At 44.7% G+C, this 27,500-nt stretch overlaps 1 protein-coding gene across 6 annotated transcripts in view; it reads left to right on the forward strand.

Annotated features, from left to right (window-relative positions):
- Positions 1–27,500, forward strand: part of LOC135110315 (dipeptidase 1-like) — a 253,555-nt gene that overhangs the window by 105,218 nt on the left and 120,837 nt on the right. The window lies entirely within an intron of this gene.

Below are 27,500 nucleotides of genomic sequence, written 5' to 3' on the forward strand. Positions count from 1 at the left end.
GTGGGGCAGCAGCGGCGGGGCGGCAGCGGCGGGGCGGCGGTGGGTCTCCTTGGCTTCGTGCAGGTAAATGAAAGGCCTGGGATCCCGTGGCTCTGACAGGAAGAGTTTATTAAAAAAGACACTTCCTCCTCCGGGCGGTGCGGAAGCATAAAGAGAGGAGGAGGAGGAGGAGGAGGAGAGGGACAGGGAGAGGATCTGGAGAGGGGAAGAGAGTGCAGAGGGTGAGAGTAGGTGAAGAGGAGGCAAAACAAGAGGAGGAGATGGAGCGATATTGAAGGAGAGGAGAGGAAGAAGAAAGGAGAAGGATGCGGAAGAAAGGAAAAAGGGAGATGCGGAAGTGAAGAAGCCGAAAAAAAACAAAAAAAACAGAAGGGAGATGAAGATGGATAAACGCAGAAGGAAGAAGAAAGATCTGGAGAAGAGGAGGAAGAGAGACGCTGAGGAGAGGAGAGGGAGAGGCGGAGATAGAAGAGGAAGAGGTGAATACTAGATAAGAGGAGACAGGAGAAGAATGAAGGATATCTATGCCCTTAGGATCGTTTTGAGTGGCATCCTTGATTACTATGTTATTCAATGCCCTTTCACACACCTGTCTCTGGCTGAGGGTTGGCGAGAACAGGAGAGAGAAGCAGACAAATATAAACAGTTGCCGCCAGACAGATGGAGAGTTAGTGACGCTCAAACATCAGAGCCTCGGTATAATTCACGAGTTTCTGAGTGGCGGATCTGAGTGGCAGGTTATTAATTTCTCATTTGCACACAATTATGGGCGCTGACTCTGGGCGATAAACAGACGCACGGACAAACACACACTGGGGAAAAAAGTGGCGTCGCTTCGCATAATTCAATAGAAAACGAAACCTAGATAATTGTATGTGAAAGAAGAGAAAGTGATGGTGATCTACGTAAGTGGCTGCTTGTTATTTTCTCATTTGCTGCCAATTATTATGACTGGAGGATGTAATGTGAGAGAGAAAAAAAGATCCTGCAAACGTATGACTCAAATAAATTAAAAGGAAGAAAAAAATAAAAGAAAGAGAAGGTTTCTTCAGCTGAATAGAAACACAAGTAGCAGAATTATACATAAAAAAGTAAGATATTAAAAAGATAATTTCCTTAAATATACCAAACAAAAGCAACAACATTGTAAAAGGAAGAGAGTTTGTAAGAAAAGATTACCTCTGCAACTGAATACAAAGAAATGTAAGGAATTATATAAAAAAAATTATGGTCTCTTCAAGTAAATAGGAATGAAAACAAGGAAATGATGAAGAAAGAGGTTTTACACAAATGGTTGATTTCCCAACTGATTGCAGGAAAATCTTTTATAAGAGCTAATTCCTTTCGTCAGCTAGTGAGTCCTACTATTTGTTCAGTACGTTTTCATTGGTGGATCACATTTTTCCAATATTTTTCGAGTACTTTTGATTTGTGGATCACGTTCTTCAGTGCTCTTTATTTAGTGGGTCACATTTTCCAGTATTTTTGGTTGGTGGGTCATACTTTTTCAGTACTTTGAGTAGTGGGGTCATGTTTTGCCAGTATTTTTTGCTTAGTGGGTCGCATTTTACCAGTACTCTTGATCAGTTGACCATAACGTTTCGAAAACCTTTGGCTGAAGGGCCTCACTCTTCTTCCTCTGTGGTAAGTTCTCGGGGCAGCGGTGTGGGTGAAGTCTCCCAATTTGGCGTGTGAGGCGAGCCAGCTCTCCTCAGGGGCCACACAAAATCCTGGTGATATATGAAAAAAGAAGAAGGGATCCCCCAAAAAGAGACCATTTCCTCCTGAGGTGAGCTGATGCTCCGTCTCGTCCAGGAGCTCACGGCGGAGGAGGAGATTTCGGCTGAAGGAAAGGAAGGGAAGGCGAGGCAGTCCCAGTTTCCCGGTAAAGCGGATGGAGAAGCCAAGATATCGGTTAAGACTTGCCTTACTTCGACTCTTTCATTTATTCCTGGTTTTTATTGTACCATCGTGCGAACCGGAGCTATCGTGTAGGCTATCGTGAGAGCCGCGGAGAGAGGCGAGGGCGGCTTTTCGTTTCTCGCACTCCCTGATTCGCTTCACCACACTGGCTGCTGTTCCCTGAATGCTCTCACTTCCACACAGTTCTTTTTTTTTTTTTTCCCATAATTGCCAACTTTTTGCGCGCTTATAACTTTACCTCAGCCTGTGAGACGACGGCTTGGACTGAGCTGATGAGGGAGAGAACAGTCTTCGGAGCTTTCTTTGTATATACGTGCTAATGTACAGAGAGATGTACAGACACTAGAGAAGCTTGCAACGCCCGGCCTGGGGTGAATCTGACATTTCTCGAATGCTTGCCCACTTCATGACGTTATCGTGCAAGGGAACTGCGTCCCTGGATGTTTAGCCAACACTTCACACTGTGACACACTCAGCTATGCAATGCAGCCTCACCTTGTTTGGTTACCGCTTCCTACACTCAGCTGCACATGATCCCTGTTGCTACATCTCACCTCTGACGTTCGCACATCAATAAGTATATAAATAGAAACATAAGTGTCTAATAAGTCTTTCATATCGTTTTGCAGCCCAGAAGTGACAAACTTAATCTCCCATTCTTTTTTTTCCGTCTATGCAAACATACTACAGTACTCTGGGTGTTAAGAAAGGACAACCACAGCTGTAAGGGAGTTAACGATTACATTCAGGGAAAGCACTGACGAGTAGTTTGTTCGTGGATTCTGTAGTGTAGTCACGGGCGAAAGTCTATTAACATGCCACACTCTTTTCCATAATCTTCAGTTTTCCTTCAGTGTTTAAGTCCTCGGATCTACTGACAATCTCCGCTGATGGATTCCCAGGAGGTGAGAGCACGCAACACTGCAGGACGACTCAAGGCGCAGTGGCGGTAGTGTGGCGGGTTACTACACTTGTGGCCACGAGTGTGCTCCAGGGTGTAGACAATGGGCAGTCACCCGCATGCCGCAGTGCAGTATTAGATGCCTCGCACAAAGGATGGCCAAACTGCAGCATACTTCTAGATCTGGGAATTAATAAAACTACTTGGCTGAAAGATAGTACAGCAGATTTTTCCCACCCGCTATTCTATCTTATGCTGGGAAGTGCACCATGCAGTGTGAAAAAAAAGAAAGAAAAGAAAAAAAAACTAACATGGAATTTTCATAAGAAAGCATGAAATAAACCTGATACTCATGATATGGTTAGATAAGAGACACACTGGAGGAAATGAGGGTGTAGGCGCAGGAGGAGGAAGGAGAGGAGGAGGAGTAGGAGGAGGAGTTGGTTGTATTGGTCTTTTGAAGCGCCTCCCAGGTCTTAAAGGTCTCGGTGCTTCCTCCTTCCCAACGCCTTTGCTCTTAAGGATAAAGAAAAATCTGGCTTTGATGGCGGTGCAGGTGGTGGTCGTGGCCTCGTTTTGAGCGTGAGACTTTTAAACCTCACCTGCGTGCCGCGGAGAACAGGTGTGCTGGAAGAGGGGGACGGGGCGGGGAGGCCTTGCTCACCTGCCACGTGTTCTGTGCAGATGAAAAACGTGACGTGAATGGCAGCCTGAGGAGGTGGACGAGTAGGCAGAGAAGGAGGAGGAGGAGGAGGAGGAGGCTGCCGCTGTGTTGTCGAGTGTTAGGCAGCGAGATGAAAAGACCTGATCAGACTTTTCTCTTTGTGTGGTGATATTAGTTATTAGTCTCGTCAGGCGTGTCAGCAGCGAGACAAAGGGCATTGTGAGCAGATGTAGGGGAGGCAGGCTGGTCTGTGTTCTTGTGGGAGAGCGGCAGCTCCTTGCATCCCTCTCCTAGGTGACGCAGACCTTGTATTCCATAGACCGTGTTTGTCTTGGCGGAGGTTATTGTTTTTGGCTTGTCGGATGATGCTGCCTTGCTCAGAGGTGGTGTGGCTTAGCCCTCTACACCACCACACCACTACACCACACCACCACACTACCACACTCCCACAGCACCACACCACACTACCACACCACAGCACCACCATATCACACCACCACACAACACTCCCACAACACCACACCACACCACACCACACCACACCACACCACACCACACCACACCACCACACCACTGCATCCCCACACCACACCACCACACCACCACAGCCTCAGTCTCCATCATTGAACAGTTGCAAACCAAATTTGCTTTCGAATCGCCCTAAAAAGTTATCATATTACCGTAAAAACTATAGCCGGCATACGCGCAGTAAATACAGTTATTGGAGGTGCTTTGCAATGTGTTGGGCAATACCTCCATGGCATTAACGTGTTTTAATATACAATTATATTACCAAACGTTTAAACACATAAAGTGCTGCACCAAACATGCATATTGATTGTGAAAAGAGAGAATAATGACATTAGTGACTGTATGTGTGTGTGTGTGTCTGTGTGTGTGTGTGTGTGTGTGTGTGTGTTTGTGTTTTTGGGGTGGGGGGGGGGAGCGCTGCTTCCCGCCATTCATTCCTCTGCCGGGTCTTCTAGGTAAGGTTTCTTTGTTAGGCGACGCCTTAGTGCTAACTCATCACCACCCCTGGCCTGGACGCCCGAGCGCCCGGAGGGGGCCAGGGCGTGGCCGCCGCCCCGCGCCTCAGAATTCCAGCAGCGGAAGGTCAACAATTTCATTTCCCGCGCTGGACATTTTTAGTTCCTGGCGAGTGTTGGACGCCGTGCCCTCAGAACTCCTGACTTGCTGAATGTCTCGAAGTGGTGCTTTTGTCATCTTGCTCAAGGCGCGGACGTCACGTACATCTCGCCGAGTGAACCACAACTTGCCGCCATTAAGAGCCGCGGCGCCTCGCGACCCTCGCCCGCCAAAACGCTCCTTTCCTTGACGCATTCTTAAATCAGCACCTCGCGGGTCAAGGCGGGCCAGGCACACGGCGGCTGTGATGTCCATGACTTGCTGCTGCTCCCGTGTTGCCAATCAAACTTTTATCGAGTCTTCAGTCTTTACCTCTTTGTCTCCGTGTGGAAGCGGCACGCAACCAACAGCAGCAGCAACAGCAGCAGCAGCAGCAGCAGCAGCAGCAGCAGCAGCAGCAGCAGCACGCCACATAGGCAAGACCGGCGAGGCGGGCGACGGCGGACTTTCTGTAACCTGTCTGGTTGTCTGTCGTTCCTTTCGTAGCTCCTTCTGACCTCCTTCTGGCCTTCCTTGCTCCCTCCTACCCCTCTTTATTTCCTTCTTTCCCCCTTTCCTTCCTTCTGTCCTATCTCTCACTTTTTTCACATCCTTTCTGTGTCTTCATCCGCATTCCTGTTCCTTCTTCCATATTCTTGTTTTCACTTTTTTTTACTTTTCCTTCCCTCCCTCTGCCTCTTTACCATCCTTTTCTTTCTTTCTTTCTTTCTTCTTTCTTCTTTATTCTCTTATTTCCCTCCCTTCCTCCCATCCTCCTTTCCTTCTTTCTTCCTTCATTTCCTTCTTCCTATCTCCCTTCCTTCTCTTCTTTCCTTCATTTCTGAATTTTTTCTCAACTTTCCTTTCCTCCTGTTACTCCTTCATTTTGTCCACCCGTCCCTTTGTCCTCGCCTCCCGCCGTCCATTGTGTCATCCTGCCGTCCCGCCGTCCTGTCCTTTCATCACTTCGTCTCCTCGTCGTCCTGCTTGCAGTTTGTCTTTACTACAATTGACATCAAAGGCTGGAATAATACCACTTCGCACCCCTTCCAGCGCTGCCTCTCCCCGCCTTTGCCTCCACCACGCCCCGCCTTCCCAACCGACAAAGCCACTTCAATTAACACTAAACAACTTCAGCAGGAGGCAGACGTCGCAGCGACGAGGCAGCGCGGTGCTTAGCGGGGACAAGATGGAGGCAGAACCACTTAACCCGGAGAGTGGCTGCTCAACTTCCGCCGCGAAACGCCCTAAACTTGGCGCAAACCTGCCATAACTGACCGGCGAGAGCTGCTTGTGCGGCGCCACGGCACGCCACGCCACGCCGCCTTACACTCCACGCCTCCCCGGGACAGTGCACGGGAGACTACGCCTTTCCTTGCCAAAGTATGCCACTGCATGCCAAGCCACGTCTTTCCACGCCAGCAACACCACTCTTTACCAAACCGCGTCTTTCCACGCCACAACAGTACACGATAATTTACACAACGCCATGTCACGGAGATTCGCGCCACTCTACTCTGCGTCCCGCCAATTGACGCTCCTCCACTCTGTGCTAAATTATGTCACCATGCTGGACCGCGCCACGCTTCACCCCCGCCACTTAACGCCGCGCCACGCCTGGACGCACCAGTTCAGGCCTCTCTGCCACGTGCCTCCCCTCCACTCCCACTATCAACGCCACGCAACGCCGCCAGGAATCAGGACCTGCTGCTGCCTCTGCCTTCACAGAGAGCTGGAATGCTAATACGGAAGATATCACACAAACACACACACACACACACACACACACACACACACACACACACACACACACACACACACACACACACACACACACACACACACACACACACACACACACACACACATACAGAAAGCTACTCGATCCTCACAGTCTGGCCGGTATTCTGAAACGCTGTGCTGTCTCACCACGACTATTTTCAAAGGCCACAGAGATGACTAGCCGGCTTCTCAATCATACTCCTCTTGTTAATAGCGTAGAAATCTGCCAACAGAACCATAAAAAAAAATAAAAATAAAAAAAACATTCCTAAAACCCGTGTTACTTCAGCTGGAGCCTTTTGAATGTAGTGGAGGTGAAGTGCAGAAGTGTTTCAGAATTGTGGTCCTCGTTTGGTCACCGCGACGAACGCAGATCGGAGAGGGAATCAGTCCAGCGGGGGAAGTGAAGCGAGGGGCGATACGCAGAGCTGAAGAACGGGAGGAAGGAAGGAAGGAACACAGGACGGAGGAAACGTACACGAACTGCTTTGGAGAATAAAAAGAAAGAAAGAAAGAAAGAAAGAAAGAAAGAAAATCGATCATTCCGTCTTGAAAATGGATGAGGTCAGTTGTAGAAGAGGAAGTGGAGGAGGAGGAGGAGGAGGAGGAGGAGGAGGAGTGCGCTAGACCAGCAACCAGTCGGTAATGAAAATAGAGAAAGTGGTGCTGGAGGGAAGAAAGAGGGAATAGGACAGAAGGAAAAGACTAGAAAATAAAGAGAAGAGAGGGAAATGGATGACTGGGGAAAGAGAGAGATAGGAAAGGTGAACAATAGAGAAGGAAGAAGATATACAGGAAAAAAAAATAGAGAGGAAGTGGGGGAAAGAAGGACGAGGATATGGAGAAGGAGGAAGTGGGAAGAACAACATGAAGAAAGGTGTAAAAGAAAGAAGGTTAAGAAAATGTGAGCAAGAGGAGAGAGTGAAGAGAGAGAGAGAGAGAGAGAGAGAGAGAGAGAGAGAGAGAGAGAGAGAGAGAGAGAGAGAGAGAGAGAGAGAGAGAAAGGCGGTGTGGATAGTGTTAGAACAAGAGAGAGAGAGAGAGAGAGAGAGAGAGAGAGAGAGAGAGAGAGAGAGAGAGAGAGAGAGAGAGAGAGAGAGAGAGAGGTATGGGAAGCAGACTAGCAGGAGTGATGGAGCTAATGGAGGTGTCAGATGGGGAAAGAATTAAATTAAGATGCAAAAAAATTATTGAAACTGAGAGAGAGAGAGAGAGAGAGAGAGAGAGAGAGAGAGAGAGAGAGAGAGAGAGAGAGAGAGAGAGAGAGAGAGAGACTACTACTCCTCTCCCACCTCTCTCGGGACTCCAGAACGCCCACAACATGCAAGGAACACAAAGGGCGTCTCGTCTGCTGCGGCGCGGACATCTTGGTCTTTAACTGATGCCTGCCAGTCACCGAGGAAGGGAGGGAAGACCAGCACACAGGAAGACAAAGGAAGAGCAAACACCAGTAGTCCTCATTGGAAAGTATTTTGTGATAAACTTCTCTATTTAATCTACATTGCGAGGTGGAGGAGAGTAAAGGGGAAGGACAGGGAGTGACAAAGTAAAGGAGGAGCAGGAGGAGGTGAAAGAAGAGCATAGAAAGTTAGTGAGAGGTGAGGAGATAGTGAGAGAGAAGCGAGAGAAAAGGAGGAGAAGGAAAGGGTGGTGAAAAACGTAAAGTAAAAGGAAGAAGAGGAATAATCGAAGAAATGAAGATGAAAAAAAAGAAGAAAAAAAAGGAAGAAGAACGAAAAGAAGGAAAGAAGAAAAGACGAAAAATATAAAAGAAACACTGGAAAGAATGAAGTGGATGATTACTAAAAAGGGAAAAGCAAAAAAAGAAGAAGCATAGGAAAAAAAGAACAACAACATAACCAACAAAGACAAAAAAGAAAAAAAGTACGAATAAGAACGAAGAAAGAAAAAGAAAAAAACAAGAACAAGAATATAAAACGAAGACTAAAAAAAAAAAAAAACAGGAAGACAAAATAAGAACAAGAATAAGAAAAAAATAAATACAAGATGATAACTAACAAATATATAAAGGGGAATAGAACAAGAGGAAGAAAAAGAAGAAGAAAAGGAAATGAAGCAGAGACAGGAAGGGGAAACACATACAGAGAGCAATGCATACGAAAACAGATGCGAAAATGCCATTTGTGTTGCTGAGATGACGTACTGTGCACTCCTGGCGAGGGTGACCTGCGCTGGTGGAAAAAAAAAGATAGGAAAAGGCAAGGGTTCTCCCCGCCAACCCACCTACCCACCCACCCCTCCATTAGACAAACACGCCCACGGCAAGAGAGAGAGAGAGAGAGAGAGAGAGAGAGAGAGAGAGAGAGAGAGAGAGAGAGAGAGAGAGAGAGAGAGAGACTCATATGAGGTTATATGAAGGCGTTAATATGAATGTGTTCTTTTAGAGAGAGAGAGAGAGAGAGAGAGAGAGAGAGAGAGAGAGAGAGAGAGAGAGAGAGAGAGAGAGAGAGAGAGAGGTCAGTATGTTTTATTTATTTGTTTATTCTTTTACTCTTTTCTTCCCCCTTCTCTCTTTTCCCCGATTTATTCTGTTCCAGGAATAAATCTGAGTGAGGAAGGAAGGAAGGAAGGACAGCACCCAACTTCTCTGTACAGTCTTAGAGGCGTAGTTAATATTTATGAGCATTATCTGACGTTCCGCCGAGAGATTAAAACACTTGATGAGATCCTGCAAGTTTTAAGTGTTTTTGTAGGCGGCCGTTGGGAGTTTTTTGTGCGTGTGCCAAGATGGAGAAGTATTATAACTTTTTCTCTTTCTACTGTCCTTAAGTATTTCTCGTATCGAAGTGGGTTCCCATTCGTAACGATGGTGGTGAAGAGACGCAGGAAAAAGTGGAAAAAAAAAAAACGAAAGATGGAAGAGTGAAGGAAGGCGAAGAGAGGTACAGGTGGATAAGGAGGAAGATGAAGAGGAGATGATGATGATGAAAGGCAGAATGCGAATAGAAAAAGATACAGAAAAAAAGATAAATGAGGGTGTGAAAATGCGTAAGAGAGAGAGAGAGAGAGAGAGAGAGAGAGAGAGAGAGAGAGAGAGAGAGAGAGAGAGAGAGAGAGAGAGAGAATATTAGCGTTGTTTAATTTTCGTAATCTCCCTCCGGTACTTTTGCTCATCCTTTTATGGTACTCCTGAAATTGTTTGGGTTCGTTTTTCGATAATTTGTTTCATATTCCCAAAGTTTCTAACCAGTTCTTGGAGTTTTGTCGAATCTTTGTCGTCTGGACGGAAAACATATCAGATTGTTACACATATTCTCTCTCTCTCTCTCTCTCTCTCTCTCTCTCTCTCTCTCTCTCTCTCTCTCTCTCTCTCTCTCTCTCTCTCTCTCTCTCTCTCTCTCTCTCTCTCATGTATTGGTTTATATTTTTTGGGGTCGGTTTTACAGATTTTTTATTTTTTTTTTTTTTTTTTTTCGCGGCTTTTTCAGGGCTTTGCTGTAACTAGAACATGCCATTATCATCAACAGCCTATAGGACTCCACCGCAGGACACAGGCTTCCCTCAACTTTCACTCATCCCTGTCATCCTACCGTCTTTGTGTAGAGCATATGAACACAAGGGAAGCTGCAAAACCCGTCAGGCCTACAAGTGACTGTCTCTTTATCATGCCTACTTCTCGTATCTTTACTTATCTTTTTCATCCATAAGTTTGTCTATTCCCCAATGATTCAGGGCTAACAACCTTATTACTGAGTCTACTCTATTCATCTACAGCTTTGTTTGAGAAATGATTCCTTTCTCTCTTTTAAATCTCACCCCAGCACGGCTTGTCTCATTTCTTCGTCTAGTTCTGTTTCAGTCATGCCGTGTTTTGTCATCCCTTCGTTGCTGTTATGCTACTCTGTCTATCTATAACCTTTTCCGTCACTCCTTTTGTCCTACTCTTTTATGTTCCGTTATTCTACTTCTCCGTCTGTCATCCGTTCTGTTACTCTTATTCTCCTTTTTTTATTTAATCTTTCATTCTAGTTATTATTTTTTTTTATCTCTTCTGTTCCTCTAATTGTCCATCTGTTACATTTTCTTCTATTCTAATTGCTGTCCATTATTTTCTATGTTGCGCTACTTGTCCATGTATGGTGTGGTTCGGGAGTGACGTTTGCCGCACAGGTAACACGTAGACAGACCCTCAACCATTAGAACTGAAGCGTGTGTTGGATCTGTTGCCTAAAATCCATGAGTACTTTAATCATGGTCTGGGATGTTTAAAGGCCGTCGAGGCGAAGCATAATATCTCTTTTGCTTACTTGCTTATTCCCGGCGTGCACTGCTCGCTACTCGGCACAAATCACAAATGACTACTTAAAGAGGCGCAGCTTAAAGGCGGGTGGCTGACACAAGCCCCGGGGAGGAAGCCGTTAAACCTGCGGTGATCATCGTCGCCCTTCCAGTCACCTAAGGGGAAAGACAAGCTGTGTGACAGTAAGAGGGATGCACAATCTTAAACTTCTTAGCTCGGCGCAGCGCTACCTCCACTTCCTTGTCTGATTACAGTACTGCCACCGTGCTGTGTGTGGATGACACCCGCCCGCCGCCTTTAACAGCGGATCACACTGGCGATTTTTTTTTTTTTTCAGCCGAAATTTTAGGAGAAAGGAACCATTTCCGTAAATGCGTTTACACTCAACATGCAGCGGAAAAGACCACTTGTCCCAGCCGTCGTCGAAATTCATTGCGTTAGAAACAGAAACAACGAGCCCAGATGGCGCCATGCATTGAGTGAGCGCTGCTTCTCCCGCGTAGAACTGTTATTAACTAGGATTCAACCCACAACTTTTAGACGCGAGCCGAGCCTTGTACCACAGCCATCTGGCTTCCGTCCAGCCATCAGCAACATACAGTGTGGACACTGAGCCGCAGTGAATCATCACTCCAGCGCCAGGTGTCCTGTCCTTGGTGCTACACCCGCCTGGGCTTTGCAAGGTGAGGCGCCGCCACACGTCTGGACTCCTCCTTGGATGGCCGCGAGACCGGAAGTGTTTACCGCCGCCTGGTGAGAGATGAGCTTGGAAGAGCCGCAAACTTCAAATAAATCCATTCCACTGGACAGGACACAGGGGACGCTGTGCCAACACTCGCTGTCTGGTGCCTCCTGTCATCGAGAGATGTTTTGTTCCCCGACTATTTGGAAATCCGCCCATAGAAACGCCCAACATTGGTGAAAAAAGAGAGAAAAAAGAATGTTAGGTGACTTTATTGCGGTAGTTTCCCGCCGGATTTTATCCGCCAATAGAAAATGGAGGAGGAAAATCACGAAGTTTTTGTTAGTAAGGACTGGTTTTTAGGTGATGAGTAACGCGCTGCGCTGGAGGACTGAGTCCAGCACAGAAAACTCATTCCCGCACACTCCTCAGGCCCCAACACACTCCCGCAGGGACTCTTACACTCACCATACGTGCGTCAACTGACATATATATATATATATATATATATATATATATATATATATATATATATATATATATATATATATATATATATATATATATATATATATATATATATCAGCAAATTCACCTCCCACAACAATAGCATCTGCAAATCAGACATTGTTTACGCATTCCATTTTGCAACATGATTCCTGGCTCTTCACCTTCCCACTCCTTAAAAAAAATATATCCCTTAATACCTCCGTGAACGCGTTAAGGCGAGCACTCCCCTCTCTTAATCCTTTTAGCGTACTCGAGCAGTGTGATAACCGCGTGGATTATGATCGTGTTCTGTGTCTGAGTCAAGGGAACGCGTCCTTTTATTGCCTCCACGATGTGTAACTTGGCGAGGGAAGCGGGTTTATCAGCGCCACTTTTTTCCCCACAGAATCTCCCGAACATCGTATTTTTACTCTCTTTTTTATTTTAAGTACTGCATTTTTCTCTCCTCCTTTGGCCTCTGAAATATTTCCTAGAGAGCATCAGTGCTTTCGGTGCTTCCCTTCGTAAAGATGAGGCTGACGAGGGAGAAGAGAGAAGAAAGGAAAAAAAAGTGGAGGAGAAGGAGGAAGAAGAAAGAGAACGGGGAAAAAAGGAGAATGAAGGATGAAGGTGGAGAAGGCGAAGAAGCAGAAATAAGAAGAGAAATAAAAGAATGACGAAGAGGAAAGTGGCGAGCGAAAGAGAATGTAAAAAAAATAGAAGTGAGAAGTGAGAAGGAGGAGGAGGAAGAGGAAGAAAAGAGAAAAATGAAAGCCAGAATAAAAACAGAAAGAAGAGACGCAAAGGAGAGGTGAATGAGAGTTTGAGAATGCGGAAGAGGAAGAGGAAAACAAATAAAAAGAAAGAATCAAGATACAAAAAAACGGAGAGAGAGAGAGAGAGAGAGAGAGAGAGAGAGAGAGAGAGAGAGAGAGAGAGAGAGAGAGAGAGAGAGAGAGAGAGAGAGAGAGAGAACCACGTAGCCAAACAGTTATTAGATTAATTTATTTGGCTGCACAGTACAAAATGCTGCAGCTCCGGTGAATCAGGCGGCGCTGCTACACTCGGGGGGCGTTGTGGCGCGGGACAGGAGCCGTGACGTGTGTGGCGCATGGCAGTGACACATAATTGGCGCACTGCATTTTTTTTACCACGCTCTTCGTTCAGGGACGTGGAGGCATGCTAAAAAAAATGCGGTAGAAAAAGGTCTCGTTAATTGCCGCTCCGTGAAAGTCATTGAGAAGCATAACTGGCATGATTTAGGCAACTTGATTCTGTGTTTGACTCGGGAATGACACAAACTTCGGCGCGGGGGGTGATGGTGTCGGTGCCTGGCGTGATGTGTGAGTGTTCCTTTGCTCGACTTGATTTTATGTTGAGGTGTGACGTGCGTTTTGCCGTGAAATGTCAGGGTACGATTTTATATATTTATCTATCTGTTATTTTTTATTTTCCTGTTTTGTTTGACTTCGTGGCATGACAAGACTCTTCATTAAGTTTATCTGTTTCGTTTCTGATATTGGAGTAATACACATTTCAGGACGTGTATTTTATCGTAGGGCGTCAGAATGTTAAGTCAACTTCAGAGTGTGGCTTCAGCACTAATATTAGAAACTGATCTAAAAAAATAAAGCGAAAAAGAAAGAGGGATTGAGGCTAATGAAAAAAAGGTGGAAAACAAGGAGGAGGAGGAGAAGGAAGAGGAGGAGGAGGAGGAGGAAGAGGAGAAGGAGGAGAAGAGGAGAAGAGGAAGAAGGAGGAGGAGGAGGAGGAGGAGGAGGAGGAGGAGGAGGAGGGACGCTAATTATCATACCTATTATGATCACCTCCCCCTCATTGTCTGACATCACTGCCTGACATCACCACATTCTCTTCATCACCATCATGTGCTTCACTAAATCAATGCCTCAATGAATGCCAGTGAAATCCTAAATATCTCAACCAAACCCAATTCAACCAACGTAACCCAACCTAACCTGACCTAACCCAAGTAACCTTATTTAACCTAACCTAGCCAGACCTCACCAACTCACCTAACCTAATCCAAATAATTCAACCTCACTTGACTAACCTAACCTAACATAAAAGAAGCTTATCTAACCTAATTAATCTCGCCTTACATCACCAACTAACCACACGTAACCTAAGAAAGCTTTCCTAACTTTACCTAACCTAACTTAACCTAACCTAACCTAACCAACCCCATCTACTAACCTAAGTCTAACATAATCTATTCTTACTAACTTACATAACATAACTGAAATAACCTAACTAACCTTCCCAACCTAACCTCACCAACTTTAACTTGTCTAACCTAAAATAAAAAAAATAAAAAAGAATCAGCCGCACTATCTGAGACCGCGAACGCAAACTTTTATCTTATTGAATAACTTTGGCGGTGCATAACTCAGCCTTATACACCCCGCTGGGATTAACACCACCACCACCACCACTATTACTACCACTACCACTACCACCACCAGAGCGGGCGTGCGTGCGGGGAAAACTCCTCCAGACAACTTACTGAAAAATGCCACTTCTTGACTGTTTTATCTCATTTCCTTACCCCGCGCTGCTCCTTTCCGTTATCCTGTCTCGCCTGAAGAAAGACCTCTATTAACCTGAGCTTCCCCTCCCTCCTCGACGCGACGCCGCCCCCTCCCAGCCTCCATTTTCTTTGCGTGTGATTTGGGGTTTTGGGGAGAGCTTATACACTTTATTGCGGTTTTATTTTACCCTGTCAGGTAGTCTTATTGGACCCCAGGTTATTTTTCCCGACACTCCTCACTCCCCCCCCACCACACACACACACACACACACACACACACACACACACACACACACACACACACACACACACACACACACACACACACACACACACACACACACACACACACACACACACACACACACACACACACACACGCGTTCCCTGCGCCGCTTGATAGATGGTGACAATGCAGCCAAACGCACTGCATCGAAGCAAAACTCATCACGAAGATAAATCCTAAACGACAAGAGCTAAATCCACAAGGCATTTTATTTCAGCGCCCAAGAGAGAGAGAGAGAGAGAGAGAGAGAGAGAGAGAGAGAGAGAGAGAGAGAGAGGAGAGAGAGAGAGAGTCTAGAATATACACACGAAAAAAGAAGGCAAAATGAAATGACAAAAGGTAAATCCATTAGTTATTTCGTATTTTGACGAAGGAGAGAGAGAGAGAGAGAGAGAGAGAGAGAGAGAGAGAGAGAGAGAGAGAGAGAGATGAGAGAGAGGAGAGAGAGAGAGAGAGAGTCTAATAATCACGTCAGAAAATACAATAAAAAAAGAGAGAAAAAAAAGCAAGGGCTATGAAAGGTAAATCCAGTCATTTCATATTTCAGCGAAAGAAGAAAAAGAAAGAAAAAGAAACTCTAAAAAAAGATAAATAAATAAAATAAAAAAAAACTAAACTAAACCTACGGATTTGGCATAGAAAACAGATGAGACCCGTCCCTCTTTCCCCTTTCCCCCCTTCCCTCCCCCATATCCTTTCCCCTTCCCTTTTTCCTTACCTGGAATGGTGAGAGGAGTAGAAGACTGGAAGACGAAGAAGGAGGCAAGATTAGACGAGAAGAATGGAGTGAGGAGGGAAACAGGCTCTCCTTTCTCATTCTTGGTTGTGGTGGTGGTGGTGGTGGTGGTGGTGGTGGTGGTGGTTGGAAATCTTAGCGTAGATCGATGGACGCGCAGTGGGGCGTGGTGTAGGAGGATTCCGCTGACCCAGTGGGAGGCACCAGGCGGCGATGACGAGGGGGGGAAAACAGAGGCGCAGGGGAGGGTGGGAAGGGATGCGGGTGAGGGATTAAGAGTGTGTTGAGGTGTGCTGGTGTTATCGGCCTGATGGGGATGGCGTGTGTGGAGGCGTGGGAGTGACGGAGTGTGTGTCAGAGAGAGAGAGAGAGAGAGAGAGAGAGAGAGAGAGAGAGAGAGAGAGAGAGAGAGAGAGAGAGAGAGAGGGAGAGAGAGAGACCGAGGAAGGACAACTTTAAAATGAAGAACAATCACAGCCAGTAATCACATCTCGAACACAAGCAAAATCTTTTCTTGCTGAATGAGCGAGTAAAGAAAAAGAAAAAAAAAAAAAAAACTTGAAAGATGAACGCGCAAGATTACGAAGATGAAAAAATAGGGGAAAAAAAACGGAAAAAAAATCCTCTCCTCCGTCTGAAAATGAAAAACTCGCCAAATTAGGAAACGGGGGACGAAAAAAATAATAATAAAACGAAGCAAACTTTGAGAAAAAAGTGGAACTAATTTGCCAACAGCGGAGAGAGATAATGAAGAGCGAGACCACTGAGAGAGAGAGAGAGAGAGAGAGAGAGAGGAGAGAGAGAGAGAGAGAGGAGAGAGAGAGAGAGAGAGAGAGAGAGAGAGAGAGAGAGAGAGAGAGAGAGATAGGCAGGCACATAACAGACATGCAGAAACGAACACAACCAAAGAGAGAAAAAAAAAAAAAAAAAATAAAACATCCACCACGAAGAGAGACAGTGAAAGAAAGCGATGGTGAAGGAGGAGTTAGAATTAGTCCTAATGGCCGAGGAAAGCCGTGTGCAGCAGAGGGATCCCACGGACTGATTAGCCAACTTGAAAACGAGGAGCCCGGCCGACCTGATCCACCTGGTGTTCTAATCCCGCCTTTCTTCCCTTGTCTCGCGCCCAAAACATCCCCACAATCCCAGGCTGTCCGCGTCTCATTAGCCTTAAGCCCGATTTTTTACGCTCTCCAATCTCTTAAGGACTAGTTTTGAAGGTCACAGTGATGATTAGTAAGGATTTATGGTTGTTTTCTCTCAGTGATGTACGATAATTGTTAAACGATGACTAGTCAGGAAAAGTTGAGCTCAGATTCTTTACGTTCTGGCCTCGTAAGAACTTTTCCAAAAGCCACACGGATGATTAATAAGGTTCCTATGGTCGTTTTCTGCTAATCATGATGTGGAATAATGATCAAACTATCACTAGTCGTAAAAGGACTCTTGGAAAATACAATAACGTCCACTAGATACTGTTGAATGTAATTGAATATGGATCTGAGCGTGGTGTGTGGCGGAGGCTGGCTGCTGGCTGGTGCCCCACACAGCCACGCAGCCCCAGTCACGTATCTGAAGGAGGGCTGTGTGTAACCCCGCGTTGGAAGGTAAAGGCTCTGTTTTGGACCGATGGAGTTGAGTTTGAGCCTGCCTGATGGTGGTGATGACTGATTGCCCTCCTCCTCTCTCCTCCATCTCTTTCCTTTTACCGGCATCCCTTCCCTCTCTTGCCCTTTGTGTAGCCTTTTTCAACTTCCCTTCCCTCCTTTCCCTAATGCCATCTCTTCTCTTTCCTTTCCCTGACTGGCATTCTTTTCCCTTCCTTCCTTTCATCATTATCATCTTCCCCTTCCTTCCCTTCCTTTCACTGCTGCCCCCATTCCTTCTTTCTTCTCGCTGTCATCTTCTTCCATTCCTTCCCATTGATTTAATTACTTGCCTTTCATCTCTTTTTTTTCGCTTTCTCTTCCTTTTTCTATTCTTTCCTTCTCCCTTTTCATCCATTTCTCTTTTTTTTCCTTTACGATTTTTTTTTCAGTCTCTCCTTCCCTTTCTTCGTTTCCTTTCGTTCCTCTCCCCCTTCTCACTGCTCTCACCGTCTCCACATCCCTTCCCTTCCCTTCCTTTCCCTTTTTTTTCATTGCCTCCCTTTTCTCCTCTTCTATTCTCTTGACTATCTTAATTGCTGTTTACATTCCTCCACTCCTTTTTCCTACTCCTCCTCCGTATCGTCACCTATTAATCTTACCTTTTCCCTCCCTCCTTCCATCCCATTATGTAGAAATAGTACCTTCTCCTCCCCCACTTTTGCTGCCGCCTTTCTTTGTCTCCCTTTCCGTCCCTCTTCCTTATCTACCTCTGTTCTTTCTCTTTCCTGTCTCTTACTGTTTCTACTTTTCCCCCCCCTTTCCTTTCCCTAACTCTACATTCTTTCCCTTCTTAACTTTCCCTAACATTTTTCCTTCTCTTCGTCTTTCTCTCCCTATGTAACCCCCTCCTCCATATTTTTCCTTTCCTATATCTCCTTATCTTCCTTTACATTCTATACTTTCAATCTCTCTCTCTCTCTCCTCTCTCTCTCTCTCTCTCCGTCTCTCTCTCTCTCTCTCTCTCTCTCTCTCCTCTCTCTCTCTCTCTCTCTCTCTCTCTCTCGCCTACAGCCTTTCCTTATCTCTTTTCCATTACTTCCCTGCCTCTCTCCTGCCTCTCCCTGCCTCTCCCTCAGTGCCACGCTCTTCACTCTCCTCCCTGTTCTCGCCCTTCATCCCCTGAGCAAATAAAAATCTGAGTATTTCCATTTTTCTCTCGTATCACAACTGTGGGTCGTTTTTCCCGCCTTAATAGTTATGTGGCCTTGCGCAGCGCCTCACAGCCCGTCGACCTTCACTCCTGCTGGGAACACCTATCTGACGGCGTTTACGCTGCTTCTGTTAATTGTTATTGTGGCAAAAAGTCAACGCTGGATGTGGCATTGGAAGCTTTTTTTTGTGTAGGTTAAGTGCTCATTATTCCACGCATCACTAGGGGGTATTTTTAGCTCTCTCTGGTTAAGCTGTGAGTGGGTAGTGAGCGGTTAGCAGGAAAATATAGCGTTTTGTTGCTGTGATGTAATTTGTGAGGTCTAGCGAGTTTCGTAGAAAGGCTCATTATTTTGTTTATTCCTACCTGAGTATTTTTAGTTCTGGTTGAGCTGCGAGAGTGGGTAATGCGTAGATGGGAAATATGGGGGTTTGTTGATATTAGTTTGTCAAGTCGGGCGAGTTACGTAAAAAGGTTTATTTAGTTTGCTTATTTTAGCGTTTGTGGTCTCTCTCTCTCTCTCTCTCTCTCTCTCTCTCCTCCTCTCTCTCATCTCTCTCTCTCCTCTCTCTCTCTCTCTCTCTCCTCGCTCTCTCTCTCTCTCTCTCTCTCATCTGTGAGTGGGTAGGTGTCAGGGGATAAATATGAAGACACCTGTTGCTAGTTTGTGGTGTGGTGTGAGGTGGTGAGAGGAAACGGTAGGCAGATGCTAGCTCCTACGTTTTCATTCATTATCTAATTAATCACCGACTGTTCTTTTTTTTTTTTTTTTTCGTGGTAAGGTTGCGAGTGAGTGACATTTAAAATTAAAGAGGAAAAAGGAGAATTTTTGCTGCCTGTGAGTCAGTGAGTCAGTATGTTGGTAGAGAAGAAAGACAGTTCGAGGGTTCATTATTTCATTCAACACCGGAATGTTTATCCTCATTTTCCTTTCGTTACTCTTTCTTCCGTTCCTTCCCCAATCTCACCTTTCATTCCATAACTTTTTCCTCATTTCTCCTCCCTATTAATAACCCCCTTCCCTCCACGTCCCTTTCGTTTCGCATCAGTCAAGAAAAGGCAGAGTGGAAATATGAGAATAATCTTGCTATACTTGGATTTCATTGAGTTTATAGATAGGAAAGGCAGATACATAGTAGATTCTCGATTCCCCAAAGTAGTGTAGTCATGATCTGAAATTCGTTAACCTGTCGCTCTTCTTTCCGGGATGAATGATTTTTATCTCAATTTGAATTCTTCTCGTAAACAGTGTCCTCATGAAATCTGGCCTAAGCTAACCTAATCTAACCTAACCTAACCTATTCTAACCTAATCTAACCTATCTTAACCTAACCTAACCTAACATAACCTAATCTAACCTAACCTAACCTAACCTAACCTAACCTAACCTAACCTAATCTATCTTAACCTAACCTAACCTAATCTAACCTATCTTAACCTGACCTAACCTAACATAACCTAATCTAACCTAACCTAACCTAACCTAACATAACCTAACCTAACCTAACCTAACTTAACCTAACCTAACCTAACCTAACCTAACCTAACCTAACTTAGTACCTTCAAAGCAGATCAGAGGATTTAGGATTGTAGTAAAATGAGAAAATATTTAAATGTGCCTGTAATGATGCAAGACGATGAACCACATCACTATAATACTGAAACTACATCATGCCCGGAGAGTAGGTGGGTAGGAGAGGCTCACTATCGTCCCTCGTGCCGCACCTCTACCTCCACACGGGTTCAGTTCCCTCCCATACCGCTGCCAAACTACCTCTGTGAAATGTGTGAGAGAATAATGATTGTTACTCCATGAAGCCCCGCGAGGTAAGTAGGGAGGGCAAAAGTTCACAGCCATCACACTCATATCGATCCAGAGGTGCATTGGTCATCTTGCATCGCTTCAAACCACGCGTATGAGGTGCACGAGAATAATAGTTGTTACCACATGCAGGCCAGCTCATAACAACGCTTAAGCAAGGTTATATTCGACAAGGCTGATGTTTAATGGCTGGCTAGGCGGCAATAACCCCAAAAACAAACAGTCTGCCGCCAACGATTATTACAGCAGCCACCGCAGCAAGCCACCAGTGTGCGGGCGCGAATGAGAGCATCCCAAGGGCGCCATCACCCATAACAACCACCAGATCACCACGCAACGGGGAAAACGCGGACACAGACCATTCCCAGGCCCCCACAAGCGAGGTTCCCGCACCACCCCAGCCATCCTGCCACCGCGAGTCACAAGTTAGGTGCACCGAAATAAAAGAAAGGAAAAACTTACTGAGCTTTCATCGGCACTCACCTGGCAGGCTAATATGGAAGGCAGCGTGAGGGAAGCACCACACCTGCGGCTCTCAGTGTCCAGGTATGCATCAGGGAGTTAAGTAACAATTTTTTTCTGATAGCTGCAGTGTTTTATGAGCTTGCAGTATAACGCCGGGCAAGGAATACAAGGCTTCCGTACTTCTGCCATCGAGGAACCTGCCGTGAAACAATCGAACTCACAGTCTTTAGGTCAAACACTACACCAGGGAGCCACCCGAGCCCAGCCAGGAGAATAAAGACAACGTTTAGTAAGAAAAATGCTGAGGTGCGTGAGACTTGACTGATGAACTGACACACCCGAACAGATGGTCCTGTCTCGCCGGCGCACGTCGTCCCATATAACGCCCTGGAGCATGATACCTCTCGGGAGTCACGCAACACCCTGACCGCGGCCCTGGGCGTGGCTCCTGCACCCGCCTGTACTGCTGCGCCCTTCTGCTGTTAATGGGGAAGAGTTATGTGAGTGATATGAGGTGGACATGTTTTGGTGTTAGTGTTGTGTAGTGACTCAGCTCCTGTGACTTCTATGATGACTATTGAGTTGTGATCTCTCTCGCTCTTTCTTACTTTTTGTACTATCGTATCGGAAATGTTCAGGTAATTCTCCAGCGCAGCACGCAGCATCAGTAATTCAAATTAAGCTTCCGTGCTCACCTTATATTTTTTTATTCACAATGAAAAAAACGAATTATTCTGTAAAAGTTTAATCACCACCGAAAAAATAGAGAAGGATATGTTTCTTATTTACAATTAAAATTAAAGTATTTTGAAAAAAAAGTTAACTTGTATGCAATCAAATCATACTGGAAGTGAGAGAGAGAAAGACATGAATGAAAAATATGAGTTTTCCCGTCAGAGTCAGAGCAATAAAGTCTGCCATAACAGCAATTACATTTTCCGAGATGAAATGACAATGTGATGTGCAGACCTGAAAGGGATGCGGCGAGCGGTGGCGGGGGGCAGGTGAGTGTGGCTCCGCGGCCCGCCTGTTCACCTGTCATCCAGTGCAGGGAGAGAGGACATGCTGGTACTTACCTGCGCTCTTCACCTCCACACCTTCCACCGTTCCCCTTGACAAGTATTAATTTCCATTTGTTCTGCACGCGCATGCCCTCCTGTTGCCTCGTGAAGAGAGAAAAAACAACATGCACTTCATTTGGCCACCATCACGACTGCCCGCATACATCTTTGCCAATTATTTACTTCAACTCGTTTCACACACATATTCCAAGGTGAAAGAGGGTGACAAAGGGAATGTGTGTCACCTGGATGGAAAGGAAAGGACACACCTGGTCTCATCAATCATCACGCTTCCACACTCCCCTTGACAAGCCTGAGTATTCATTATCGCTTTTTTTTCACACGCAGAGGAAGATGCCATAGTCGCGGTCACGGGGCTGAAGGCTGCATCATCGTACTCTGGCACCGTCCCCGTCAACAGTGTCCAAAACCTTGCACGCTGTACGCTGTGGAAATACTTAGCGCCATTGATGATATACAAGGACACCATTGGCGAATATCGTTAAGTATAGTTAATTTCGGTCTTCAGATGAATTATAAATGTCTGCACGGTTAATTAAGAGTGGCAAGTATTCCTAAATTGTACCCCATACACGGATTCAGACACATTGCTGGCAGGGAGGCTGGCAGTGTACGATAATGCGATCTTGAATCCTCATGATCGCCAGTGTAATAAAATATAAAGAAAAAAAAGTTTGTTCAATTTCACGGCTGTTTGTGATCCTCGACAACCGTGACTGAAGACTACACGGCTCAAACAATAAGGATCAAATTCTCAAGCAAATCTTTTCCCTTCCACCTACAAAAGAACAATCACCATTATGAGTTTTCCGAATAAGCGGTGCAATTTTCTGCTCGATAAGATTCCCCAGGACTTGTTTGATGATACATGACTCAGTGACGGCGAGAGGATGGTGCGGGTAGGGGAGTCACGCGTGGGCAGCGAAAACAGCACACATTAGCACACTGCGGCACATTTATGCACTCTGGTGGCTTGCACACTGCTGCCATTCTTGTCAGTTTGCACATTCATAGATTCCTGCAGTTTGCCTCTCTTCCCTACTCGTCTGTGCGAAGGGCGGCCATTCCATTGCTGTAATCAGGCAGTCATGTGGAGCGATTCTGTTTGTTCATGATTACAGCGACAAGCACAACGACTCGCCTGCCGGGGAAATAAAGAGGGGAAAGACAGCTGTTGACTTTTTTGTTCTTTTTCACTGTAAAGAATTTGTGGATAATGGAATTGACTAATAAATTTAAGCTATTTTGCCACCATTACCTCTTCACCTACATACACGGAAAATAGGAATGGAAAATTAATGTTTGATGGTTTTAAACACACGCATATAGAAAAGGGAAGGTAATATCCAAACTATCTTGTCAAGACTTCCTCCACAACTACATTTACACATGTATTTATAAAACAAGGAAAGGTAAAAAAAAAAAAAAAAATTGTATCGCACTTTCTTGTAGCCAGTATTTTTCCCTACCAACATACAAAAGAAAAAGAAAGAAAGAATCTAATACCCGAACTGTCTTATGGTCAATAGTTCAACAAAGGAGGAAGAAGAGAATGGAAGAGGAACCTCATATATAGCGGCCTTATCCTTCCCGGTATGGATTGGGGTTCCCATATGGAGGCAGACGGTTCCACTCAGACAGCTTTATTAAACACGAGAGAGTCAAAAATTTTTCGTCTGATCAATTCCTTCCTTTGACTGACTCCTCAAAGCTTCGCTCACTGTAACGTTACATCTTTTGCCAGCATGTGACGGTATTTCCATGGCTACTTATCTTTCATTATCAGCTAACTTCATGACTTTCTGTTAACTCTTTACCCTTATTCTGACTACTTCACTAAAGGAAGATTTCACTAGTATCGTCACTCTTTCACTCCTCACACCGGTAAACTCTGGAATCCATGCTTTTTTTTTCTCTCTCTCTCTCTCTCTCTCTCTCTCTCTCTCTCTCTCTCTCTCTCTCTCTCTGCTCTCTCTCTCCTCTCCTCTCTCTCTCTCTCTCTCTCTCTCTCTCTCTCTCCTCTCTCTCTCTCTCTCTCTCCTTCCTGCGATTTGAGCTTCTCCAAGAAAGGAATGTTAAACCCGCCTCCCCCCGAGCTGTGTTAGCCAACCCACTTGTAACTATAATTTCTGTTCGCTTTTGCGTATTGACATTTTTCCATATTTATTTAGTTTCTGTTGCCCTAAGTCCTCATCCTTAATACGCTAGAAACAAACAAACAAACAAACAAACACACACACACACACACACACACACACACACACACACACACACAGCACACACACACACACACACACACACACACACACACATACACACACACACCACACACACACACACACACACACACACACACACACACACACACACACACACACACACACAGATCTTTTCATTGTCTTCCAGGAAACAGATATAGATACGTTCGTCCATGAATTACTTCCTGCGAGGTTCAGGGAAGAGCAGGTGTGCAGATGTGTATGGATATTAGTGAGTGTAGGCGGTGAAGAGGTGAAGAGGTGTTACTGGCTAAAGCACAAGTGATGGGGTGTATCTGGATCCATAAGTGTAGCTGCGTGTTTTGTAGGTGAAGATCAGTTGAATGTAACCTAACTTAACCTAACTTAACCTAACCTAACCTAACCTAACCTAACCTAACCTAACTTAACCTAACCTCTCTTGCTTGCTTGCTGGGTGTATTGTAGGCGATAAGGTGTAGCTGGATGTAGGTTTTGAGACTTCCGGGGTGTACTATTCGTGAAGATGGTGACTGCGCGCGTGCTGCGTGTATTGCTGGCGATGCGCGGGTGGGATGAAAATGCATAGGTGAGTACTGCAAGTCTCTAGTAGTGCTGAATGTACACACAGTAATGAGACGGCCCGGAGTCTGCATTGCGTCACGGGCCGCCTTGCTGATTCATAATTCTCACAAATGACTCGCTAAATGGCGCCAAGTGTGGAAAATTGCTGAATGCGAAGAAAATAAAAAGTGAATGAGCAAAAATATGAAAACGGTTTGTTGTACGATTTATGTTGCCTAGAAAAATTGCAAGTGTTATCCTGATTTATTTATTTGTGCATATATTTTTTCTCTGTTTAAAATTTAAATGTTTGGGTCATAAATACCAAAAAACTGTTTAGCAGAGATCAGCTCACAGTGGGAGAGAGAGAGAGAGAGAGAGAGAGAGAGAGAGAGAGAGAGAGAGAGAGAGAGAGAGAGAGAGAGAGAGAGAGAGAGAGACATACATACAAGCATACATACATACACGCATACAGTTGCCTCAGGGTCACTTTTATAACTAACACTTTTCAGCTTCAGTTTATGTAAGCGGGTTGCAAAATGGCGACCCACGTGGAAAAAAGGGCGAATGTTGTAAAATGTTCAGAAATACGAGCACGTCTGTTAATGGGATTGGCGACGCGAGGCAAAAACGCGAGGTGGACTTGAATGCTTCGATTGAACGGACAGACAAAATGGCAGGAATGAAATCAGACATAAATAAAAAAAATGCTTATACCAATTAAGATACATTACAGTTATCAAAGGCAATCATTAGAGACACGTCAAAAAATTTCCCATGTAATATTGTAGAAAAGAAATGAGGAGAAAGATGGATTTGTACTAATGGCTGCAGGAGGAATAGTAAAAGTGGTCGTGCCAATTAAGATTTATGTGTGAGTTAGAAGAGGTGACCATTAGAGGCACGGCATAAAAATGTTCTTTTGCCTGGGAAGTTAAGAAAAAAAAAAAAAAAAAAAAAAAAAAGCAGGATTTGGAACTGTGTGGTAGTGAAGAGTAAAGGTTTAGTAGATTAGAAACAGTGTCTCTTGTGGTTGAGAAATGTAACAGACAAGGATCTGAAGGTCTCGATGCTAGATTGAAAAAATAAATAAATAAATAAAAATGAAAAAAATGTGTGAAAAAGTAACTCGCCTTGTAACTTAGAAGAATTCAGCAGGAAGTTTTGTTTTATAGTATGAATTGTTTGTCTTTACGTAAAAAAAAAAAAAAGCTCTCGGTCTTGCTCCAAATTCCTCTCGGTGATCATCCACCTAGCGTGTTCTCTACATTATACACAACAGCACACATTTGGCGCATGAGGGGCTTAATACTTACAGAACAATCATGAAAGTAAGAGACTAACTTTGTTCTCTCACAACGACTATTTCCAAGGGCCACGAAGATGATTAGTCGGGTTCTCATGCGTGTCTCTCCTCCAGCTGATTGTGTAGAGGTCTTGTTGAACTATCATTAGAATCATGAAAGCACTCTTGAAGACCTCAAAAAAATCACTTGCAACTGTTATAAAGTAGTCGATGTAAGAGAGTGGGACATCAGACATGAGAAGTCTTTGCGAGTGGTGCCTCTGTTACCAGCGCGACGGATCTGAATTTTAGCATGCACTTAATTACCGGAGAATGTGCAATTAAGAGTTTCAGGAAAGTGGCTTATAGAAATTAAAAGGCAAAAAAAAAAAAAAAAAAAAAATGTAATCACTCACAAGCTAAATATTTAAAATGAAAAATGTATGTAACGTGATGTAATTATATTAAAAATGTGGAAAAAAGAAATAAATAAACAAATAGACTAGTCAGAATTTAATGAATGAATACAAATATGAAAGCCAGTTTGCACACACACACACACACACACACACACACACACACACACACACACACACACACACACACACACACACACACACACACACACACACACACACACACACACACCTGAAATCGCACATGTACGTCCTGTAAATCTAAATAGAAATAAAATATATATACACTGAGCGAGCAACAAACGCCAGTAACGAAGTAAAAGGTGGAAAAGCAAAGCGATGAGAGATTTATGCTTTTTTTTTTTTTTTTTTCGTCTGCTATCGAAATTTTGCGCCGGGTGAAGAGTTATTGGCGAACACCACCACCACACTCTGCTCCATTGGGATCTGTGGAGGCACGCCCGTGTGTGTGTGTGTTTGTGTGTGTTGAGATTAGATGGGCCACTAACTAGGATTCTTCTTTATTTTTCTAGTTGGGTGGGACAGTTCAAAACATAATGGAGTAATGAAAGTCTCTCTCTCTCTCTCTCTCTCTCTCTCTCTCTCTCTCTCTCTCTCTCTCTCTCTCTCTCTCTCTCTGTCACTCGATCTTTTCAGCATTGCACAACAAATTATTTTATAGCCATTATTTGTAGGTAATGTTGTACTTATTTATTATCTACCTATTGTTGTGGGGAGGAGCCTTCAGCATTTTTACATTTTCATGCCACCACGTATATATGAAATCCCTCTCCTGTTCAAATTTTCCTTGGTGATAAAGTTTCTTCGAAGGTCAAAATTTTATTACTTGTCGGTGTGTTCCTATGAGCTCGTATTTTTCAAGCGCTTTCTGTTGTCAAATGCTTTCCAATTCCTAGCGTTATATTTTCTTTATGGTGTTTGATCTTTTTCCTTTCTCCTTTATGTTATTGTCTCATGTCTGATTCCTTTCATTTGAGTGTTGTCACTTGGCTCTTTTGTTGCGCCACAATAAATTTAAGGAGGGAATCATTTTTTGTCACTTTTCGCCATTATTCCAAGGCTCTTTGCTCCATTTACACCTCCTCCACTGTCTCCTGTAATATGAAGACCCCTGACATCACTCCCTGTCCATCCTAGTACTCTCCCTCTTAGTGCGCCTTACCACCATTATTACTGCTGCCCATTACTTCTCCTGCCACATTGTCGCCATCGCCCCTTCATTTCCCAATACTCTGTCACCCTCCAGTGTTCATCTTAGTGTGCCTTTTATCTTTCACTAACACCACTATTCATTCCCATTCTCTTTCTTCGCTATCTGTTTTGTGTATGTTTTAACTCTATTGCCCATTTTATGCTATTGTCTGTGCCCCCTTCCTCATGCCCTTGCCACTATGGAGTTTTTCTGTGCATTA

This window comes from Scylla paramamosain, chromosome 20 (genome assembly GCF_035594125.1).
Source record: "Scylla paramamosain isolate STU-SP2022 chromosome 20, ASM3559412v1, whole genome shotgun sequence".
Classification (NCBI taxonomy): domain Eukaryota; kingdom Metazoa; phylum Arthropoda; class Malacostraca; order Decapoda; family Portunidae; genus Scylla; species Scylla paramamosain.